This window comes from Raphanus sativus, unplaced genomic scaffold (assembly GCF_000801105.2).
Source record: "Raphanus sativus cultivar WK10039 unplaced genomic scaffold, ASM80110v3 Scaffold0759, whole genome shotgun sequence".
Classification (NCBI taxonomy): Eukaryota; Viridiplantae; Streptophyta; class Magnoliopsida; order Brassicales; family Brassicaceae; genus Raphanus; species Raphanus sativus.
The window spans coordinates 8,883-15,688 of record NW_026616075.1 but is presented as its reverse complement, the minus strand read 5'-3'; the positions used below and the strand labels follow the sequence as shown (position 1 = coordinate 15,688).

Genomic DNA, 6,806 nt, shown 5'->3' with positions numbered 1-6,806 from the left:
TAATCACCGCCGTCGGAGAGCTTCATCGTCTGTCGAGATCTCATCCTAGCGGACCGAAACCACAAAGCTTAAACAGGAGGTAGACGGTACTCCAACACCTCAATTGAACCCCGAACCACAACTCAATCCTCCGACTGAGCTTGCCACAAAACGCCGGCAGCGTAAAACTATGATAGCTTCCACCCTCCAGAAACATAAGCCGGTGAGGCAGAGCTGCAAAAGCCTCCACCTCCCGGGTCATAAGCCGGCGACGGAGCTAGAACCTCCCCATCCCAGAGCTGAAAGCAGAGGAGCAATAATAACGATTCATCACTCGCTCTCCCTCATGAATACAAAACAAAAGAAGAGACAGGGACCACCACGACACTCTCTCTCTCAAAAAAATTCTAGAGAAAAAGGAGAGAGTCTACCATCCCTTACTATATATATTTGTATTTAGAGCAACAAAACGTGTGAGCAAGTTTCAGAATGTATTAGTATACAACTAACTGATGGAGCATCCAGCTATCTAATTAACCAGAACTACTTAATATATATATTAAAATAGAATTTGTTTCTTATTTATAAAATAATGGTTTATATCATTTCAAGTATCCATAACGGAAAAGATGTAAGTTAGTTATAATATAGACGAGTGGCATTAGAAAATAATTTATACGTCTCCAAATTGTGGAATTTTAGAAACCAAATGTCAAAGAGCATGAACATCGTTATCTAGAGATGTGCCTTTCACGCCCAAATTTGAATGTGTACAAAAGACAAGGTCAATTTTACAAACTTAAAAACTTAAAAAATACGAGCCAGCTGGCCATTATTTGCTGATTATCATTTTCTTCAATTAAACTATAACGTTCGTACAAAAACAAATGTAAAAATATTTGACGCCTTAAACTGCATTTGGGCCTGGGGCTTGAGGCGAGTCACTCCCACCCCATTGGCGATCGTGTGGCGATTTACTCCGAGGAGCTCCGATCTTCATTATCTTTCGAATGTCAACGGTTTCTACTATATTTTCTTCTTCTATAAATTTTTAAAAAGAAAAGTTGAATTGATGTAATAAATACTAGCAATATAGCATACAAGTAAAAGTAGCAAATGTTATCAAGATTCTTACTCTCTTTCTGTATGGTTTGATTAGTAGTAACCTAATAACTTCTCATTTGACATACATAGGAAAGAACATGAGAAATATCAATAATACTTACTGGACTTGTATGATTGAGGTAAAACGACGTATGGCGAAAACGTGAGAAATAGAATCAGAAGCAAAACAATCAAACATAACTTGCCCTTCATTTTGCTGGTGATACGTTCTACATATTGTGTGAGATAGATTTCAATCAAATCTACAACTTCAGTTTTATAAATGAATGCTATCAAATAAAGTTTGCGCGTCAGAGAACTTCTATTAATTAATAAACACATGTTACGTATATAATCATATAAGAAAATATCAAATCTTTGTTCACACGTGTTTATATAATCATATAAACACATTAAAGCTCTGTCTCAATCACTGCTCACACGTGTTCTAATTATGCTCTTATTCTTATTTGTACCATCGTCATCTCTATTTCTATCTGAAACACCTTGTAAAATGATATCTCATTTTGGGAAGATTAATGAAAAGAGGAAAGGTTTTAAAAAAAAAAAAAAAAAATCAAATCTTTCTACGGAGACTAGACTATACATACACGGTCTTTTGGATCAAGCGAAATTTAACTAGTTTTAATTTGTATCAAACTTTTGTAAGTTGACTAAGTTTTCGATAGAATTTATTAATTTCTTAATAATAGATTTATTCGAGCTAATTTTCAAAATATCGAAGCATATCTGGTTACCATATAAAAATGTTTATACAAGTCAAACAAAAAAACCTTGTTTTTACCCTGATTGGTCTTTTCTTGACATTAGGGTTAATAACCAATTATACAAAATATAAAAATAAAATAAAATAAGCGATGTACGAATATGCCTTGGCAGGTCCGTCTAGACACCCTAACCTGCGTTCGGGGAACCTCCTCTGTTGGATTCTGAGCCTTGGCCGGCAGGCTTAGTCACACTGCCTGGTGTTTGAATCCTTTTTGTCTTGTGAATATGAATCATTTCTCTTATTTTATCTTAAACAAAGTACAAAACATTTAGCAAAAAAAAAACAAATTACAAAGTACAAAACATGTAGGTTAGTAAATACATTCTTACTGCAGACTATTTTTGTAGTTTTATCATTTTTTTTTTGCTAAACCGTTTGTAGGTTTATCATTCTTCTAATGAACTCATCGAATTTAAATTCGTATATAGATTCCTTGATTATTTGGCTATAGGAAATGTTGATAAACAAAAGGCAAATCGAATGGTAAATATTGATAGAACTCACTCATTTTGCGAAGTTTATATGGATGAGCTGAGATCGTCTTAAGTGAAAACAGCAAAGATAGAACCAAAAGTGAAGCAATAACCCACAACTTGCCCTTCATTTTTGCGTTTCTATTGTTTTGTTGCTTTTTTGTTGATTTTTGTTATGTGGTATGTATTAAGCCCAACGGTTCAGATCAGGCCCAAGCCCACATCGCTTCTGTAAAACGACAAAGCAATGCTGCAACGGTCTCAAAGACAAAAGGAAGAACAGGAGCAGCAAGGTGGTACGGAAAGCAAACCGGTTGCTGAGCTGTAGATGAGGTTTGCTTTCCGTACCACCTTGCTGCTCTGTTCTTCCTTTTGTCTTTTGAGACCGTTGCAGCATTGCTTTGTCGTTTTACAGAAGCGATGTGGGCTTGGGCCTGATCTGAACCGTTGGGCTAATAGTATGAATGTTATATAGAAAAGCTTCATACACATGTGCCTTCTGTAAACTAAACGCAGATGACTAGAAGTTTCAGTATGTTATTATATGAAAAGCTTCCAGTAAATATTTTATTCAAAATGTTGACGACGCGAAGGTTCAACAATAAAATAGTTTCATTAAGCATGGATTGTACCTTGAAACTAGCTACCATCTTTTCTTTTATCTCTATTCCTCTTTATATACTGATGGTGCACACATTTGTAGGACTCATGAGGGAAAACACGTATATTCGTCAAACGTGGGAAAGACTGAGAACTGCAGGTCAAATAATTAAGAGAAATTCATGATCAATTTTGGATTTTTTTTGGAGAAAAATAACCAAAAAGCTTTCTTTTAAAAATAAATATACATTTATATCCTTAAAATTAATTAATATAGAGTTTATATTTGAAGGGTGAGATTTGAAGGCGGAGTTTAGAATTTTAAAAATATATAAAATAAATATAGAAAATAAGAATTTCAAAATAAAACATTGAAAATAGTTTCAAAAATTATTTTTTCGAATTTCAAAAAAAAAATGAAAAAACAATTTAAGGGAAGAAAATCGAAAAAAATATTAAAATATTAATTATTTTGATCAAAAATAAGTAATATATATTTATATATATATATAATAAAATCAGGGATAAATTTTTTTTTTAATAATTTTTTTTTGGTTATTTCCTTAAGAGGTATTTTGGTGGAAAAAAAACTATTTGAGAGAATTTCCCAATAATTAATGTGCACAATATCATCTAATCTTTACCTTTTTTTTTGGACAAACCTCAATTTTATAAAATATTACTCTCCAAGAGTGGAGAAAGTGTTGACAGAACATGATACAACAGCCATCTTGGCCAAAGAAACAACTATTACAAGGAAGCAAATACAACATATAAAGATAGGGGCAAACACCACACTTAAACAACCAATGTCGTAAAGAAGTCGAAACTCAACAACCATCAGGCTGGAAAGTGTGACGAAGCTTTGGGAATTAAAGACCACAAATAGTGATATGCATCCCGAGATTGAAACAGCAGCAAGTGCACAATTAACAATCCTTAACATGGCTAACCAGCCTTTGATTAGAACTTCAGTATTTGAAGTATCTCTAATCTCTAACATTGAACTCCCTGCACCAAAACCACATAAAGTAGTTGATGAACCTGAGAGAGAACCAAGCTCCATAAAGAAAGAACCTGGATAATAGACGTCCAATAAAACCCGATCCACGGGATGAATGGAAATGTAAAACATTAATCCATCAAGCTACCATAGCTGAACACAAAAGGACTTAAATACCACAAAGGTATAACTGCATAAAACAGTAAAAGCACTGCATACTGCAGTAAAAGGCCGCAACAACACGGGAGACACAGACGAACCACGAGAAAATCTACGATACCAAACCAAAGATATCAAAACATCACTGAAGCATAAGTTTGAGAAATCTCTGAGATAAACCTGCAGAAAGTAAACGCTTGGAGGCAAAGCTTTTGTCACCAACGGACATAAGAAAGACAACACTAACACCTGATCACAAAATCCATTTTCAACAAAAGAGATTCTAGATCTGGAGATATAGAATTAGTTTGAGAAAAGGTTAAGGATGTGTCGAAGATCAGAAGGAACACGAGATGGAAGGGTGAGTCAGGTGGATCTGGCGGTTTTGGAGGAGAGGGAGCATCCAGCGGAAAATGAAGAGGCGTACACGGCGGCGGATCGGGAGGAGGAAGGAGAAGACGGAAGACGGAGCCGCGACGGAGGAGAGGAACACATCAACGGAACCATGACAGTCGTGAGCTGCTTCAAAGGGTGGAAGACTGAGGGACCAAGCTGAAATTGCAGGGAGAAGCCATGAAAGCTGCACCTAGGGAACTGGGCCAGAGAGAGTTTCTCTCTAGGGCGAACGTCTTCTTGGTTCCTGCGATCTGTCAAGATACTGTTTGTTATCATCTAATCTTTACTATTCCACAATTACTGCGAACAAATTAGCAAAAATCAGGCTTTAAATTTGGCTATACAGAAAAGCTATAAAAGCCCACAACGACGTCGCTAACGTCCACCTTCTCCCTAAGTCGTCCAGATATGAGCCTGCCCTTTAGTTGGATTTCAAAACTTGTTTGAACCATCAAATCTTTGAGGAGCAATCTGGGATTCCACAAATTCACTCTCATCTTCGAATCAGCTGATTTTTTTCATTGAATCGCGATTGATTTCGTTGTTTACATTTCTCAGGTATGATTTGTTTCGTCGAGGAAGATGATGAAGATGAAGATGCAAATTGGTGTGCTGGCGTTGTTGGTGGCTCTCTCTGTGGTTGAATCCTGCTTTCCTCTGGTCTCCTCATCTCCAGTTATGCCTCTCTCTATACTCCTAATTGTATCATTATCGTAACCCATCGCGATGGATTCTACAAATGTCTCTGCTTTTACGATGTGTTCGGTGATAACTTGGACGCCCATTTGATAAAGCGCGAGACTTGTGAACTGTTTTTATATAATCCTTAAAATCAAATGCTTTGTATTTGATGTTACTGAGCCATACTAACCTGTTTTTTTTGTTTTGCAGGTCAATACAAGTGGACTATCTATTGGGCTTGCTGAAATGACAGGACCAGTTGATTTCGAGACAAATGTGGACTCCTGGCAGCACGACAAGTGGACAGGCTCTTTCCTCTCAAGTAGCATATTGTGGACAGGCTCTTTCCCAAACAGTTTGCTTGCTGAAACATATTTAGCCTTGAGAACAAGCCTGTCACTAACTCTAGAAACACCCAAGAGGTATTAGACCCGTAAAAGCTTTTACATCAAGTTATGTCATTTTTAATAAAAATATAAATCAATATTAATTTTAGCAAAAAAAAAGTTATGTCGATTTTTTTTCTTCTTTTGCTGAAGTTCCTTTTTTGGGATCGTGTTAGGTAAAGTTGGTGCAATGTTGGAAACATAGACAACGCAATGTTAGAAAGTAGTATTTTATAAACTAGTTAATATTAGACAATAGGAAAAAAATGTTAGTATAAATTATATCACACGACAAACGGTCGCTCTCACCATAGTTGGTGATACATTAGTCTACATGAGCGGATGTTGACTTTTTAGTTTCCTTATTTTTTCACCTTATACAGTTATACTTGCAGTTGCATGTTGAAAATTCCAATGTTAACCATCAATTTGGGTTGAACAAGAGTGTAATTAAGGTATCTTTATCGTGAGAGAGCGGTGAGACTGTGGTAGATGACAAACAAACGACAAATTAAACAGCATGATGAGGTACCTTAGGGGGGTCAGAACAACCAAATTTGCCGCAAAAATCTTACCAAAAAAAAAACAACTTGCTGCAGAAACTGCTTTGGAGATGGAGGATATAACTATTATCGAGCGTTTCTATCCTTCCGGAGCTATTATATATATACTCCTTAGACTTTCTTTGTTGATCATTTTTGTCGTAACCTTTGATAAATTGACACATTTTTCCTCGATTTTGTTTTCCGTCTGAAAGCTATACCAAACAAAACAAAACAATTTTTATAATCGGTGGTTCTTCTTGCCGCCATGACCCCTAGCCGGTGATGATCTACTTGGCGGTATGTAAATAGTCGAGCCTGTAGAAATTAATACTAATCCTTAGTCATATAAGGAAATATAGAACACACCATATACAATATTGGTAGATTTAGTTTCTTTAACTTTATTTAGAAGGAGCTTTCTGTATGTATATTACTCACCGAGTTTGCTGATTTTGTATGGTCGAGCCGAAACCATATACGATGATGAGAACACCAAAGAAAGAATCAATATTAAAGCAACGAACCACATTTTCCCCTTCATTTAATCTAACTTCTGTGTTGATATGTTCGTTTGTTTCTGTAGTTATCAAAACGGTTACGGATATGTGTGTATTTATATGAATCAAAGATGTGAGCGCATCATTAAACAAAGGTCTCTCACCCAATACTCAACAAATAAAAAATAGAAAC

The 6,806-nt window shown here is 35.8% G+C and overlaps 1 long non-coding RNA gene across 1 annotated transcript; it reads right to left on the bottom strand.

The window, feature by feature from the left end:
• Window positions 1-4,238: 4,238 nt before the first annotated feature.
• On the bottom strand, window positions 4,239-5,321 carry LOC130503005 (uncharacterized). The gene is made up of 2 exons (XR_008940591.1): window positions 4,891-5,321; window positions 4,239-4,755 (listed from the first exon to the last, which is right to left on the bottom strand). It is a non-coding gene; the product is annotated as an uncharacterized LOC130503005 (long non-coding RNA).
• Window positions 5,322-6,806: the final 1,485 nt, after the last annotated feature.